Below are 18,405 nucleotides of genomic sequence, written 5' to 3' on the forward strand. Positions count from 1 at the left end.
TTGCTGCACTTACTTTTAAAATGAAACTCTTCAATTCATCCCGTGCTTTGTTTCTTAAACAATCTTGAATGAGTTCTTTAAAGTCTAAAAATCTCCAGAAAATAAAAGTGTTAACTATATATTGAGAGCTGAAGGTTGCAGAGCAAAGGAGTGACACTAAATTGGTGATGATGTAAAACCTCAGCTGAAAAATTCTAATAGCTAAACAAGAGGTATGATATTTTCATATATAGTTCCTTCTCATTTACATGTGTAAACTTAAGAGAGTCAGGAGTATTGTATTGTTAGGAAAATCAGAGCACTTCAAAAAATTGTTGTTTATAATGTTTAGAAATTTAGACCTAACACTTTCATGATATAGACTAGAGTAGACTTATCTAAACAGAACCATTTATTAGTCTGTTGTACATATTGTTTTTGACACATTTATTATATTATAAACTATAAAAGAATAAAATAGTGTAAAACTACTTTGAGAGGTATCTAATAAAAATAAGATAATTATGGGATTTCTATTCTCCACACTCAATTAAGACTAATATTTTTAATTTAAAAAAGTTTTTTAAAGAAGAATTCCTAAATGGTAATTGATAGTACATTACCTTGGTTATTCTGATAAAAATCCGCAAAGAATAAAAATAATTTCTTCCTGTCTCTATATTACAATCAGCATAATTGAAATAATATGCTTCAATTGTTAGTAAAGTAACATTTACGTTTTGGGATCAATGAAGCTAAGCCAGCACTAAGAATTTTATTACTATTCCTCCACTACATTTCAGAGAGTTATTTCTTCACCCTTAAACATACCCCAATAACGAGTCTGCTAGGTCCATTTAGATTATCAACCCAACCCTAAAAGAAAGAAAATTTCCATTGGCTACACATTTCAGAAAATTGTTGTATCTTTGGAATATCTGCAGTCTCATCTTAATAAATTTCAAACAAGAGCACTGAAACTCCAGCCAATAGAACTATCTAATTCAGTCTTATTAAGATCCCAAAGATCAATGGCAAAGCATTGGCTATTTTCTGCACTTTGTGCAAGAATTAAAATTTGGCCAGGATTGTTGTTCATAGCAGGAGTCATGAATGGTTTTGTGGTGTTTTATGACATCTTAAAGGCTACACTGAACCTTGTTCTTATATCATGATCTGCCAAGCAATTCACCAACCATACTTCTCCACTTCAGTCCTGACTTTAGCCTCCTTAGGAGAACACTGGAGACATGATTGGTAGTAATGGCCCATTTCTTGACATTTTTGACCAGCTATAGAGTCCATGCCAGATACACATATATATATATGTGTGTGTGTGTATATATATATGTAGTGTGTGTGTGTGTGTATGTGTGTGTGTTGACTTGCTTAAAGATGTTACAGGGAAGATTATGTTTAAGAACAGTTAGAGGGAAATGTCTTTTTGAGTTTGTTCCCTAAACTCTAAGCCATTCAGCTGACCTTATTATGTCTGTTTACCTCATAGTGTAAAAGTCAAAATGTGTGTGTATAATGGGAAAGGAGAGAGGCAGGAGGAGAAGATGAAGGGATTAATATCCATGAGACTTGTAGTAAGGACCTGCCTTTTGCTAGAGACTGAGCACTCCTCATACATTGTCTCATTAAACCAGCTCTCCAAAATAGTATCCCTCCTGTTTTATGGAAGGGACAACCCAAAAATTTTGCATTGCCAGTAAGTGGTGGAATTGGAATTTATCTGCCCCCAAAGCTTCACAGACTTGCTTTAAAGAAGATGGTATAATTCTATCTCACACCAGTTTGAATGGCGATCATTAAAAAGTCAGGAAACAACAGGTGCTGGAGAGGATGTGGAGAAATAGGAACGCTTTTACACTGTTGGTAGGTGTGTAAACTAGTTCAATCACTGTAGAAGACAGTGTGGCGATTCCTCAAGGATCTAGAACTAGAAATACCATTTGATCCAGCGATCCCATTAGTGGGTATATACCCAAAGGATTATAAATCATGCTACTATAAAGACACATGCACACGTATGTTTATTGTGGCACTATTCACAATAGCAACGACCTGGAACCAACTCAAATCTCTATCAATGATAGACTGGATTAAGAAAATGTGGCACATATACACCATGGAGAACTATGCAGCCATAAAAAAGGATGAGTTCATATCCTTTGTAGCGACATGGATGAAACTGGAAACCATCATTCTGAGCAACCTACTGCAAGGACAGAAAACCAAACACCGCATGTTCTCACTTATAGTTGGGAATTGAACAATGAGAACACTTGGACACAAGGCGGGAAACATCACACACCAGGGCCTGTCACGGGGTGGGGGGATGGGGGAGGGATAGCATTAGGAGAAATACCTAATGTAAATGATGAGTTAATGGGTGCAGCAAACCAACACGGCACATGTATACATATGTAACAAACCTGCACATTGTGCACATGTACCCTAGAACTTAAAGTATAATAAAAAAAAGAAGATAGTATAATTCAAAGTACTTTCAAAAGGACATAGCGCTATACTGAGGTTAGAAAAAACAGTATTCCCAAGCTGACATCCTTCTGTGCACTTTGTAACCCTTGTTCACCCTGGCAGTTGCAATACTACCAATTTGACCATTAAGAACATTCGGTATGTTTAAACTATAGTGGGAAAGCCAAGATATGAAACCATCACCCATGGGAATTTTTGAGGCTAGAGTAATTAGAAGCTAATTTAAGATCTCCATTCAACTCTAGGACAGTCAGGGTAACTGCCAGAGAAGCTGCATGCTGGGTAAATTCTGATCCCAAAGTGGAATTTTGCCCTAGTATAATGGGTTCATACTTGATTGGCTGCACTTAGCTATACATCCTGAGGAGGAGGAAGAGGAGGAGGAGGAGGAGGGGAAGGGGAAGAGGAAGAAGAAGAAGGAAGAGAAGGAGGAGGAGGGGGAGAAATGACATCAGAAAGTAATTGGGCTAGAAGAACTTTAATTTGGAAGCAAAACACAGAATCCAGGTGAGTGGGCTTACTGGGAAAGGGTCGTGCCACGTTGCTCCCACAATGGAGGGCCTTATGATGGCGATGGTTAGGTTTCTGCTCTCCTGCTGCACCACCATTTCTCCCAAGGCCTTGCTGTAGGTGCAAGAATTGGGCAGATCTCTGATCAGCTTGGGTGTGATCTCGTCAATAACAGCGTCATCTAACCACCTAAAAAGTAGTCAGAGTAAAAAGAATTCTAGCAGCATATGTTAGACAATAGACCAAAAGGAAAATGTGACACACAAATAGTCAAACAAAACTTCCACCTTTTAGCCTGGTTCTGGAATTCAGAACAGTCACATGATACCAAGTTTGAGTGCGTACCTGTTCAAAGCATGCATGAGCTCTTTGCTCTCCACTGCTAAGCCCAATCTCATCAGCCAAATCCTATGCCCTCCCATCTAGAGAGATAGGTAGGTAGACAGACCAATAGAATCAATAGCAATACCACTTTATTGTTACTACTAGTATAGGGCTATTAGTACTACTTGATTAGTATGACTTTAGCACTACTATTACTTTATCAATTACTTTATCAATATTATTACTTTATCTGTAGTAGTATTAATTTGAGGTAATTACATACAACCTCTTTACTTCCTTTCCAACAAGCTCATAAGTACATTCATTGCACATATTTTTGAGTCCCAATCATGCTCCCAGTAGTGTGCTGGAAGCTGTGTTCAGGGAGTTTGAGGCTCTCATCCAAGGTGCTTCAGTGGCAGCCCTGTTCAGTGTTGTCCCATAGAAACCAGTGCAGTGATCCTGAAGAGTTTAGCTTTACATTTTAAAAATTTCATTCAATGCAAATCAAACCAAAGTCTACTTTTGGCGGACTGACGATCTCTTTTAGCAAATCTATGTAATGCATTTTGAAGGTCTGTTTGGAATCTGTGCTAATAACTTGCTAATTATTTCCAGAGATTTCCAATGAATTCTGAAGTCTGTGAAGTGGGGTGATTATAGTACTCTGAAATTGCTTCAAAATCATGAATATTGAATTCTCCTACTTATAATATGACATGTATCATGAATAACTGAGTTACCATAGCATCAGCCTAATCTTTCTAAAAATATGTCAGAACTGGCCTGGCGGAGTGGCTTACACCTGTAATCCCAGCACTTTGGGAGGCAGAGGCGGGCACATCTTGAGGTCAGGAAATCGAGACTATCCTGGTCAACACGGTGAAACCCGGTCTCTACTAAAAATACAAAAATTAGCTGGGCGTGGTGGCATGTGCCTGTAATCCCAGCTACTTGAGAGGCTGAAGCAGGAGAATCGCTTGAACCCAGGGGTTGGAGGTTGTAATCAGCCAAGATAGCACCACTGCACAGCAGCCTGGTGACAGAGCAAGACTCCATCTCAAAAAAAAAAAAAAAAAAAAAGAACCATTTGATGAACCCAAAGTCTACCTGTCTCTAAGAGAGCAAAAAATTATTGTCAATTAAATATGTAACATTTATTCTAACTGACAGATCTATGTGGTTAAATTATTGATATAGCATTTTAAAAATTAAGCTGCCATTCTAGCTGCTGTGTGATGGTATCTCATTGTGGTTTTGATTTGCATTTCTCTGATGACCAGTGATGGTGAGCATTTTTTCGTGTGTCTGTTGGCTGCATAAATGTCTTCTTTTGAGAAGTGTCTGATCATATCCTTTGTCCACTTTTTGATGGGGTTGTTTGTTTTTTTCTTGTAAATTTGTTTAAGTTCTTTGTAGATTCTGGATATTAGCCTTTTGTCAGATGGATAGATTGCAAAAATGTTCTCCCATTCTGTAGGTTGCCTGTTCACTCTGATGGTAGTTTCTTTTGCTGTGCAGAAGCTCTTTAGTTTAATTAGATCCCATTTGTCTATTTTGTCTTTTGTTGCCATTGCTTGACATAGGAACGCTTTTACACTGTTGGTGGGAGTGTAAACTAGTTCAACCATTGTGGAAGACAGTGTGGCGATTCCTCAAGGATCTAGAACTAGAAATACCATTTGACCCAGCGATTCCATTACTGGGTATATACCCAAAGGATTATAAATCATGCTACTATAAAGACACATGCACACGTATGTTTATTGCGGCACTATTCACAATAGCAAAAACTTGGAACCAACCCAAATATCCATCAGCCATAGACTGGATTAAGAAAATGTGACGCCTGAGACCAGCGGCGGCGGCGGCGGCAGCGGTGCTGGGGGCGCAGAGGGCCGCGCAGGCGGAACCGGGCGAGCACGCGAGCTAGCGGAGAGCGGGCGGCCTTGCGGGAGGCGGCGGCGGCACCCCAGGCCAAGCCGGCGGGGGAGGAGTTCCAGGGCGATGGGGCCACGGCCGGGCCTGATGCTTTGACAGCTGGAAAGAGCGCGGAGCCAGCGCCTGGTCGGGAGGGAGGGGAGCGCTGCTAGGAGAGCGCCAGCCAGCGAGAGAGGGAGGGAGCGCCTGGGAGGGGGCCGGGAGCGAGGGACAGCTCGGGAGAGCCGGAGCGGTGGCGGCTGTGGGGAGGCTGGGCGCCCTCTTCCCTGCAAACCATGTTTGCCAAAGGCAAAGGCTCGTTGGTGCCCTGGGACGGGCAGGCTGGGGAAAAGTTAGCTTTATACGTCTACGAATATTTACTGCAGGTAGGAGCACAGAAATCTGCACAGACCTTCTTATCGGAGATTCGCTGGGAAAAAAACATCGCGTTGGGAGAACCGCCTGGGTTTTTGCACTCGTGGTGCTGTGTATTTTGGGACCTTTACTGTGCAGCTCCTAAAAGGAGAGATACTTGTGAACATTCAAGTGAAGCAAAAGCCTTTCATGATTATAGTGGAGCAGCTGCCCTGAGCCCCGTGCTTGGCAACATTCCCCCCAACAATAGGATGCGGGGAGGCCCAGTCCCGCCAGGTTTCTTTCAGGGTCCTCCGGGGTCACTGCCCTCGCCGCACGCACAGCCTCCACCTCACAATCCTAGCAGCATGATGGGACCCCACAGTCAGCCTTTTTTGTCACCGCGATACGCAGGCGGCCCCAGGCCCCCCGATCAGAATGGGAAACCAGCCTCCGGGAGGAGTTCCTGGGACACAGCCATTGCTGCCCAATTTCATGGATCCCGCATGACAACAAGGCCACCCCCACATGGGAGGATCAATGCAGAAAATGAACCCTCCCCGAGGCATGGGGCCCATGGGTCCCAGCCCACAGAATTACGGCAGCGGCATGAGACCACCACGCAATTCCCTCGGCCCCCCATGCCCGGGATTAACATGGGCCCGGGAGCCGGCAGACCCTGGCCCAATCCCAACAGTGCTAACTCAATTCCATACTCCTCCTCATCACCTGGTACCTATGTGGGACTCCCTGGTGGTGGCGGCCCTCCAGGAACACCCACTATGCCCAGTCCCTCAGATTCAACAAATTCCAGCGACATCTACACAATGATTAATCCGGTGCCGCCTGGAGGCAGCCGGTCCAACTTCCCGATGGGTCCCGGCTCAGACGGTCGGATGGGCAGCATGGGCGGCATGGAGCCACACCACATGAACGGATTGTTAGGGTCCGGCGACATAGATGGCTTCCAAAAAATTCTCCTAACAACGTAAATAGTATTAGCAATCCTCCAGGCACCCCTCGAGATGACGGAGAGTTAGGAGGGAACTTCCTCCACTCCCTTCAGAATGACAATTATTCTCCAAGCATGACGATGAGTGTGTGATCCCCCCTTCTCCAAGACGCTGAGAGAGCCGGCATTGCAGGCGGGAAGATGCCAGAAATTATGCAAGAAGTGAGGTGTCATTATCCAGGAGCTGGTAGGGAGGGCATCTCCTGCTCCCCTCAAACCCTCCCACCCCATTCACTCCCACCTTTCCCAATTTTAGTTTCATGCAATAAAAAGGCTGAACTTTTTATTCCATAAAAGAAAACAAAAAGAAAGAAAGAAAGAAAATGTGGCACTTATACACCATGGAATACTATGCAGCCATAAAAAAGGATGAGTTTGTGTCCTTTGCAGGGACATGGATGAAGCTGGAAACCATCATTCTGAGCAAACTATCATAAGGACAAAAAACCAAACACCACATGTTCTCACTCATAGGTGGGAATTGAACAATGAGAACACTTGGACACAGGGCGGGGAACATCACACACGGGGGCCTGTCCTAGCGTGGAAGCTAGGGGAGGGATAGCATGAGAAGTACCTAATGTAAATGACGAGTTAATGGGTGCAGCAAACCAACATGGCAGATGTATACCTATATAACAAACCTGCACGTTGTGCACATGTGCCCTAGAACTTAAAGTATAATAAAAAAATTAAGCTGCCAGAATATGCTAGTGTGATTTTTCTGATCAATGTGGTACATTTATTTCTATTTTATACAACAGAACATAACAATACTATTTTGATTGTAGAAAATCTTCACTGTTACCACCTTGCTGACATGACACATTTTTGAACAACTAAGATGTACATGAGGTTAAGACTTATTCAGAATCACAACTCTCAGTATTAATGCCTCATTTCATCCTGGGGTAGAACATGGGCATTGACTATAATGTTTCCATTTTTCTTGCTTGGCTTCTGAGTGCTGAGTGTGTTCTGGATACTCAAATGCCTTTTCATTTAAATTGAATGGAGAAAGATTGAGGGCTTCTAGAATTAAAAGCAACTTAAACTACGTAGAAATATCAAGGATACTTTAATTATATGGTCACCTGGAGGCTGGGAAAAAGTGTAGGATGATGCAGACACCTCTCCGTCTTAACAATAATCCTACCTCATTTCATTTGTGGGTCAACAGCGGATTGACTGACCTGAGATCATTTTCCCTCAACCGCAAAAATATACAGTTTATAAAAACCAGGTCTTCAGAAAATAGAGCTTAATATCAATAAGGCTGTAAAGAAAAAATTCCTAGAAAACGTCAGAGCCCAACAATGTGCTGGGATTGTAAGTCACATGGCTAGTACCAGTTGCGGTCATTAATGTTGGGGTACCTGGAAAGGATAATACTTGGGGGGATGGGGGCCTTATAAAGCTTAGTAGGTTTGCTTGTCTTAGAAAATGTTGTTTTTGGTTGTTGTTGTTTTGGTTTGGTTTGGTTTATTTGGGTTTGTTTTTTGCTTTTTTTTTTTTTGAGACGGAGTCTCGCTCTTTTCCCCCAGGCTGGAGTGCAATGGTGTGATCTCGGCTCACTGCAACCTCTGCCTCCCAGGTTCAAGCAATTCTCCTGCCTCAGCCTTCTGAGTAGCTGGGATTATAGGTGCCTGCCACCACGCCTGGCTAATTTTTGTACTTTTAGTAGACACGGGGTTTCACCATGTTGGCCAGGCTAGTCTCGAACTACTGACCACAGGTGATTCACCCTCCTCGGCCTCCCAAAGTGCTGGGATTTCAGGCATGAGAAAATGTTGGTAATACACATGCAAGAAATTTTAATATTCTATAGATGGCTTGCCTCTGCTGTTCTTAGTTACACCTGTATTCCACTGTTTTATCTTCTCATTCCAATTTTACTTGTGAAAATAGCAATAATTATATTCATTCTAAATTCTCAGGCTATTATGAGGGTAAACAAAAATATTCACAACTGCATTTAAGATCTTTGATAAAACAAAATGAGCCAAAAACCTAAGGCATTCCTATTTTTAAATAAAACAACAAGGGAGCATCAAACATCTGTGTAGGTAATGGTTGGTTTTAAAATGTCATTTCTGGCCAGGTGTGGTGGCTCGAACCTATAATCTCAGCACTTTGAGAGGCCAAGGAAGGAGGATTGCTTGAGTCCAGGAGTTTGAGACCAGCCTGGGCAACATAATAAGGCCCTGTCTCTACAAAAAAAAGTTTTTAAAACTTAGCTGGGCATGGTGGCATGCACCTGTAGTCCTACTCAGGAGGCTGAGGCAGGAGGATTGCTTGAGCCTGGGAGTTGAAGGCTGTAGTGAGCTGTGATTCTGCCACCCTACTCCAGCCCAGGTGAAAGAGCAAGACCCTGTCTCAAAATAAATGAATGAATGAATGAACGAATTAATGAAACAAATAAAAATAAATTATCATTAATAATACAGCCAGACAGACCATCTGCTAGCTCATTCAGCCAGTTCCTAGGTTCAGACAGGAGATTAGTGTAAACACGCACATGCACTGATTGGGCAAAGCCCTTCTCAGGACTTTCACTCAATTCAGGGTTGCTGCTGTTGTTTGTCCTCAGTATGTTTTTAAACAGTAAATAAGTTACCATGGATAAAAAACACTATGTAAACCAAAATACATGTCTGAAATTAATCCAAATGTTCTTCAGTATACTCAAGAAGATGTTTTGACCCAGGGGTCTCAAATTCTAAACTCGAATTGCTTCAGAAGAAGCATAAAGTCATTGAAAATTTCAGAAAGCAATAAGTATATGTCTATGCGTGTACATGCATAGACACATATACAATTTCTTCTAAAGATTACTATCAATTTTGGGGTTTCAAACTTATTGAATCAACATGATGATATCATTAATAATTACGTTATTTATGTATTTACGGAATGAAATGCCAAGAGGCATATGTATTTCCCCTCCCCGACCCTCCAATTTTCTTACGCAACAAGTTGGCAAGCCTAGTGGTTTATGAGGAAATCTGTTAGAGAGTAAGTAGTGGACACACTGTCTTATGATAACATTTGGTCTCTCTTTCTCCAGTCTAAATTATATAATTCACTTGATTGTTGTAGTTATCAAGTTGTATTTGTTTATGTTTCTGTCTCCCCACTGGACAGTGAGTCCAGGAGAGCAGGGATTATGATTTTTATCTCTGTGTCCAATCACTTTTCTGCTCCCAGGAGCCAGCTGCCTTATTCAGTAAATGGATGCTCTTCCACACAGTAATCCTGATTGGCCAATTTCTGCACTATATAAGGTTTTGGGAAGCAGAGATGGACAATGATGAGAGAGAGTGGATGAAAGGAAGATGAGGTTATAGGGAGAATGTGAGAAAGGAAGGAAGGGGGTATCTTCGCAGAGCAGGAAGCAAAATTGGAAGTCAAAGTGTGCAGTGGCAGTGGTGAAAAGTGTTGACCAACCTCGGTTTGGTGAAGGTGGCGTCAAATCAATTTAAACGTGTCACAGGGAAGCAGGGTATTTCTGAGCCTAATGCTTATGGAGGATTAGCCTCTGTATTTCCCTCCAGACTTTCACAGACTACTCAGCCTAGCCCAAACATGAGCCAGATGCCGAATGGACTGCCAATGTGAAAATTATTTGATTTGATTAAGAAACAATTTAATCTTACTCTGGTTTGTATTTAAAGCCTGCTAATATCAAAGTACACAGAATTTTCATTTTTATATCAGCAACTTAGATGCCATTTAGAAGCCGTGCCATCCTGAAATTAAAAGCACAAGTTGTAGAGTCAGCTTTCACCATTCCCCTAGAAGAGATCAGCTTTTTTGCTGTTAACAATGTGTTCTATAGCAGGAAGGCAAGACTACTGTCCAACGTCTGACCTCCTTTCCTATCTCCTGGAGGGCTGTGATGAGGGCCACTGCTGCTGGCTGTGGGGGTCTCCATTTCCCTGCCTCTCACCCCTGCACCCTTAGGGCACACGCCACCTTTCCTTTTTTACATGGCAGACTAGCTATGTCTTCTGGTGGCCATGTAGCTTCAGAAGTGTGGTTTTTAGTAGGTACAGATCCATGAGGAACTTTCATTCAATTAAAGCTTCTAGGAACTGAAAGACAACAGAAGGTGAGGAAGGCAGGAGAAAGAGGAAGCATGGGGTATTAGAAGATAAATGATCCTCTTTTCAAATGAAGACTGCCTAATGAAAAATCTCCTTAAGGCACTATTTCCCAAACTTGCCTGGTCATCAATGTGAATTACACAAGGCCCCTGGGAAAAATCCAGACTCCTGGGTGCCATTTTAGAACCACTAAATACATCTGCAGAGGTAAGAGTCTGGATAATCTGTATTTTCAATATGCCCTGGAAATTCCAACAGTCAGGCAAATTAGGGAATCACTAATTTAAAGAAGTCTGCTCCATCAACTTAAGTCATTAAGATTTGAATATATCAGGACTAGCTCTCAAAAACGCATTGCTTCTTGAAGTAAACATTTCAACAGAATTAAATTTTAAAAGAATTAAATCCCCTGAGGGTGGAGCGAAGACGGCCGAATAGGAACAGCTCCAGTCTACAGCTCCCAGCGTGAGCGACGCAGAAGATGGGTGATTTCTGCATTTCCATCTGAGGTACCGGGTTCATCTCACTAGGGAGTGCCAGACAGTGGGTGCAGGACAGTGGGTGCAGCGTACAGTGCATGAGCCGAAGCAGGGTGAGGCATTGCCTCACTCGAGAAGCGCCGCGGGTCAGGGAGTTCCCTTTCCTAGTCAAAGAAAGGGGTGACAGACGGCACCTGGAAAATCGGGTCACTCCCACGCTAATACTGCTCTTTTCCAGCAGGCTTAAAAAACCGCACACCAGGAGATTATATCTGGCACCTGGCTCAGAGGGTCCTATGCCCACGGAGTCTCGCTGACTGCTAGCACAGCAGTCTGAGATCAAACTGCAAGGCAGCAGCGAGGCTGGGGGAGGGGTGCCTGCCATTGCCCAGGCTTGATTAGGTAAATAAAGCAGCTGGGAAGCTCCAACTGGTTGGAGCCCACCACAGCTCAAGGAGGCCTGCCTGCCTCTGTAGGCTCCACCTCTGGGGGCAGGGTACGGACAAACAAAAAGACAGCAGTAACCTCTGCAGACTTAAATGTCCCTGTCTGACAGCTTTGAAGAGAGTAGTGGTTCTCCCAGCACACAGCTGGAGATCTGAGAACGGGCTGACTGCCTCCTCAAGTGGGTCCTTCACACCCGAGCAGCCTAACTGGGAGGCACCCCCCAGTAGGGGCAGACTGACACCTCACACGGCCGGGTACTCCTCTGAGATAAAACTTCCAGAGGAACAATCAGGCAGCAGCATTTGCGGTTCACCAAGATCCGCTGTTCTACAGCCACCACTGTTCTGCAGCCACCGCTGCTGATATCCAGGCAAACAGGGTCTGAAGTGGACCTCCAGCAAACTCCAACAGACCTGCAGCTCAGGGTCCTGTCTGTTAGAAGGAAAACTAACAAACAGAAAGGACATCCACACCAAAAACCCTTCTGTACATCACCATCATCAAAGACCAAAAGTAGATAAAACCACAAAGATGGGGAAAAAACAGAGCAGAAAAACTGGAAACTCTAAAAAGCAGAGCACCTCTCCTCCTCCAAAGGAACGCAGCTCCTCACCAGCAATGGAACAAAGCTGGAAGGAGAATGACTTTGACAAGCTGAGAGAAGAAGGCTTCAGACGATCAAACTACTCCAAGCTACTGGAGGAAATACAAACCAATGGCAAAGAAGTTAAAAACTGTGAAAAAAAATTAGACGAATGGATAACTAGAATAACCAACGCACAGAAGTCCTTAAAAGAGCTGATGGAGCTGAAAGCCAAGGCTCGAGAACTACGTGAAGAATGCAGAAGCCTCAGGAGCCAATGTGATCAACTGGAAGAAAGGGTATCAGTGATGGAAGATGAAATGAATGAAATGAAGCGAGAAGGGAAGTTTAGAGAATAAAGAATAAAAAGAATGAACAAATCCTCCAAGAAATATGGGACTATGTGAAAAGACCAAATCTACGTCTGATTGGTGTACCTGAAAGTGACGGGGAGAATGGAACCAAGTTGGAAAACACTCTGCAGGATGTTATCCAGGAGAACTTCCCCAATCTAGCAAGGCAGGCCAACATTCAGATTCAGGAAATACAGAGAACACCACAAAGATACTCCTCGAGAAGAGCAACTCCAAGACACATAATTGTCAGATTCACCAAAGTTGAAATGAAGGAAAAAATGTTAAGGGCAGCCAGAGAGAAAGGTTGGGTTACCCACAAAGGGAAGCCCATCAGACTAACAGTGGATCTCTTGGCAGAAACTCTACAAGCCAGAAGAGAGTGGGGGCCAATATTCAACATTCTTAAAGAATTTTCAACCCAGAATTTCATATCCAGCCAAACTAAGCTTCATAAGTGAAGGAGAAATAAAATACTTTACAGACAAGCAAATGCAGAGAGATTTTGTCACCACCAGGCCTGCCCTAAAAGAGCTCCTGAAGGAAGCACTAAACATGGAAAGGAACAACTGGTACCAGCCACATGCCAAATTGTAAAGACCATCCAGGCTAGGAAGAAACTGCATCAACTAACGAGCAAAATAACCAGCTAACACCATAATGACAGGAACAAATACACATATAACAATATTAACTTTAAATGTAAATGGTCTAAATGCTCCAATTAAAAGACACAGACTGGCAAATTGGATAAAGACTCAAGACCCATCAGTGTGCTGTATTCAGGAAACCCATCTCACGTGCAGAGACACACAAAGGCTCAAAATAAAGGGATGGAGGAAGACCTACCAAACAAATGGAAAACAAAAAAAGGCAGGGGTTGCAATCCTAGTCTTTGATAAAACAGACTTTAAACCAGCAAAGATCAAAAGAGACAAAGAAGGCCATTACATAATGGTAAAGGGATCAATTCAACAAGAAGAGCTAACTATCCTAAATATATATGCACCCAATACAGGAGCACCCAGATTCATAAAGCAAGTCCTGAGTGACCTACAAAGAGACTTAGACTCTGACACAACAATAATGGGAGGGTTTAACACCCCACTGTCAACATTAGACAGATCACCGAGACAGAAAGTTAACAAGGATACCCAGGAATTGAACTCAGCTCTGCACCAAGAGGACCTAATAGACATCTACAGAACTCTCCACCCCAAATCAACAGAATATACATTTTTTTCAGCACCACACCACACCTACTCCAAAATTGACCACATAGTTGGAAGTAAAGCACTCCTCAGCAAATGTAAAAGAACAGAAATTATAACAAACTGTCTCTCAGACCACAGTGCAATCAAACTAGAACTCAGGATTAAGAAACTCACTTAAAACCACTCAACTACATGGAAACTGAACAACCTGCTCCTGAATGACTACTGGGTACATAATGAAATGAAGGCAGAAATAAAGATGTTCTTTGAAACCAACAAGAACAAAGACGCAACATACCAGAACCTCTGGGACACATTCAAAGCAGTGTGTAGAGGGAAATTTATAGCACTAAATGCCCACAAGAGAAGGCAGGAAAAATCCAAAATTGACACCCTAACATCACAATTAAAAGAACTAGAAAAGCAAGAGCAAACACATTCAAAAGCTAGCAGAAGGCAAGAAATAACTAACATCAGAGCAGAACTGAAGGAAATAGAGACACAAAAAACCCTTCAAAAAATTAATGAATCCAGGAGCTGGTTTTTTTAAAAGATCAACAAAATCGATAGACCACTAGCAAGACTAATAAAGAAGAAAAGAGAGAAGAATCAAATAGACGCAATAAAAAATGATAGAGGGGATATCACCACCGATCCCACAGAAATACAAACTACCATCAGAGAATATTACAAACACCTCTATGCAAATAAACTAGAAAATCTAGAAGAAATGGATAAATTCCTCAACACATACACCCTCCCAAGACTAAACCAGGAAGAAGTTGATTCTCTGAATACACCAATAACAGGCTCTGAAATTGTGGCAATAATCAATAGCTTACCAACCAAAAAAAGTCCAGGACCAGATGGATTCACAGCCGAATTCTACCAGAGGTACAACGAGGAGCTGGTACCATTCCTTCTGAAACTATTCCAATCAATAGAAAAAGAGGGAATACTCCCTAACTCATTTTATGAGGCCAGCATCATCCTGATACCAAAGCTGGGCAGAGACATAACCAAAAAAGGGAATTTTAGACCAATATCCTTGATGAACATTGATGCAAAAATCCTCAATAAAATACTGGCAAACTGAATCCAGCAACACATCAAAAAGCTTATCCACCATGATCAAGTGGGATTCATCCCTGGGATGCAAGGCTGGTTCAACAAATGCAAATCAATAAATGTAATCCAGCATATAAACAGAACCAAAGACAAAAACCACATGATTATCTCAATAGATGCAGAAAAGGCCTTTGACAAAATTCAGCAACGCTTCATGCTAAAAACTCTCAATAAATTAGGTATTGATGGGACGTATCTCAAAATAATAAGAGCTATCTATGACAAACCCACAGCCAATATCATACTGAATAGGCAAAAACTGGAAGTATTCCCTTTGAAAACTGGCACAAGACAGGGATGCCCCCTCTCACCACTCCTATTCAACATAGTGTTGGAAGTTCTGGCCAGGGCAATTAGGCAGGAGAAGGAAATAAAGGGTATTCAATTAGGAAAAGAGGAAGTCAAATTGTCCCCGTTTGCAGATGACATGATTTTATATCGAGAAAACCCCATTGTCTCAGTCCAAAACCTCCTTAAGCTGATAAACAACTTCAGCAAAGTCTCAGGATACAAAATCAATGTACAAAAATCACAAGCATTCTTATACACCAATAACAGATAAAAAGAGAGCCAAATCATGAGTGAACTCCCATTCACAATTGCTTCAAAGAGAATAAAATACCTAGGAATCCAACTTACAGGGGATGTGAAGGACCTCTGCAAGGAGAACTACAAACCACTGCTCAATGAAATAAAAGAGGATACAAACAAATGGAAGAACATTCCATGCTCATGGGTAGGAAGAATCAATATCATGAAAATGGCCATACTGCCCAAGGTCATTCATAGATTCACTACCATCCCCATCAAGCTACCAATGACTTTCTTCACAGAATTGGAAAAAACTACTTTAAAGTTCATATGGAACCAAAAAAGAGCCCGCATCGCCAAGTCAATCCTGAGCCAAAAGAACGAAGCTGGAGGCATCATGCTACCTGACTTCAAACTATACTACAAGGCTACAGTAACAAAAACAGCATGGTACTGGTACCAAAACAGAGATATAGATCAATGGAACAGAACAGAGCCCTCAGAAATAATGCTGCATATCTACAACCATCTGATCTTTGACAAACCTGACAAAAACAAGCAATGGGGAAAGGATTCCCTATTTAATAAATGGTGCTGGGAAAACTGGCTAGCCATATGTAGAAAGCTGAAACTGGATCCCTTCCTTACACCTTATACAAAAATTAATTCAAGATGGATTAAAGACTTACATGTTAGACCTAAAACCATAAAAACCCTAGAAGAAAACCTAGGCAATACCATTCAGGACATGGGCATGGGCAAGGACTTCATGTCTAAAACACCAAAAGCAATGGCAACAAAAGCCAAAATTGACCAATGAGATCTAATTAAACTAAAGAGCTTCTGCACAGCAAAAGAAACTACCATCAGAGTGAACAGGCAACCTACAACATGGGAGAAAATTTTCGCAACCTACTCCTCTGACAAAGGGCTAATATCCAAAATCTACAATGAACTCCAATAAATTTACAAGAAAAAAACAAACAACCCCATCAAAAAGTGGGCAAAGGATATGAACAGACACTTCTCAAAAGAAGACATTTATGCAGCCAAAAGACACACGAAGAAATGTTCATCATCACTGCCCATCAGAGAAATGCAAATCAAAACCACAATGTGATACCATCTCACACCAGTTAGAACAGCGATCATTAAGAAGTCAGGAAACAACAGGTGCTGGAGAGGATGTGGAGAGACAGGAACACTTTTACACTGTTGATGGTACTGTAAACTAGTTTAACCATTGTGGAAGTCAGTGTGGTGATTCCTCAGGGATCTAGAACTAGAAATATCATTTGACCCAGCCATCCCATTACTGGGTATACACCCAAAGGATTATAAATCACGCTGCTATAAAGACAATGCACACGTATGTTTATTGAGGCACTATTCACAATAGCAAAGACTTGGAACCAACCGAAATGTCCAACAACGATAGACTGGATTAAGAAAATGTGGCACATATACACCATGGAATACTATGCAGCCATAAAAAATGAAGAGTTCATGTCCTTTGTAGGGACATGGATGAAACTGGAAGCCATCATTCTCGGCAAACTATCACAAGGATGAAAAACCAGACACCACATGTTCTCACTCATAGCTGGGAATTGAACAATGAGAACATATGGACACAGGAAGGGGAACATCACACTCCGGGGACTGTTGTGGGGTGGGGGATGGGGGAGCGATAGCATTAGGAGATATACCTAATGCTAAATGACGAGTTAATGAGTGCAGCACACCAACATGGCACATGTACACATATGTAACAAACCTGCACATTGTGCACATGTACCGTAAAACTTAAAGTATAATAATAAAAAAAAAGAATTAAATCCCCTAATGCTATCCCTTCCCTAGCTCCCCACCGCTCAACCTGCACCAGTGTGTGTTGTTCCCCTCCCTGTATCCATGTGTTTCCATTGTTCAACTCCCACTTATGAGTGAGAACATGCAGTGTTTGGTTTTCTGTTCCTCTGTTTGCTGAGGATGATGGCTTCCAGCTTCATCCATGTCCCTGCAAAGGACATGAACTCATCCTTTTTTATGGCTGCAGGGTATTCCATGGAGTATATGTGCCACATATTTTTTATCCAGTCTATCGTTGATGGGCATTTGGGTTGGTTCCAAGTCTTTGCTATTGGGAACGGTGCTGCAATAAACATGTGTGTGCATGTGTCTTTATAGCAGAATGATTTATAATCTTTGGGTATATACTCAGAAACGGGATTGTGAAGTCAATTGGTATTTCTGGTTCTAGATCCTGGAGGAATAGCCACACTGTCTTCCCCAATGGTTGAACTAATTTACACTCCCACCAACAGTGTAAAAGCGTTCCTATTTTTCTGCATCATTTCCAGCACCTAATGTAGATGAGAGGTTGATGGGTGTGGCAAACTACCATGTCATGTGTATACCTACGTAACAAACCTGCACGTTCTCCACATGTATCCCAGAACTTAAAGTATAATAATACTAACAATTAAAAAGATTGAAAATTTAAAATTTTAATTTAAATTAGGCTTTAGTTACTTGCAAAATACATTGTATTTCCAAACAATGTACAAAACAAAGAGTTACTGTATGCATTATCAATAAAGTTATATCACTTCTCATAAAAATAGCATTAAAGAAAAATAATTAAATCCATCTTAGGACAATTAAAAAATCTATCTCAATTTTAACATGAAAATTCTCTTACATTTATACATCCCACATTCTAATAAGGACTAATTGACATTGAATTATGAGCAGTAAAGAAATATGTGTATGCATGTCTGTATACTTATAGATGTATATCTGTTCCAATGGAAATATCTATTTGGAGTCAGAAAATCTGTTTGGTCCCAGTTCTCACTAATAATATGATCTTACTAAAACTACTTAAACTGAATAAACTCTACTTTCTCATTTATTAAAAAAAAAAGAATTAAATCCCTGGTACTAGAAATGTA

The 18,405-nt window shown here is 41.7% G+C and overlaps 2 pseudogenes; one reads left to right on the forward strand and one right to left on the reverse strand.

Annotated features, from left to right (window-relative positions):
* Positions 1-18,405, reverse strand: part of LOC109025815 (fatty acyl-CoA reductase 2-like) — a 306,120-nt pseudogene that overhangs the window by 282,729 nt on the left and 4,986 nt on the right.
* LOC115933729 (single-stranded DNA-binding protein 3-like) lies at positions 5,524-6,783 on the forward strand (annotated as a pseudogene).

The sequence above is a fragment of the Gorilla gorilla genome, chromosome 11, assembly GCF_029281585.2.
Source record: "Gorilla gorilla gorilla isolate KB3781 chromosome 11, NHGRI_mGorGor1-v2.1_pri, whole genome shotgun sequence".
Taxonomy (NCBI): Eukaryota; Metazoa; Chordata; class Mammalia; order Primates; family Hominidae; genus Gorilla; species Gorilla gorilla.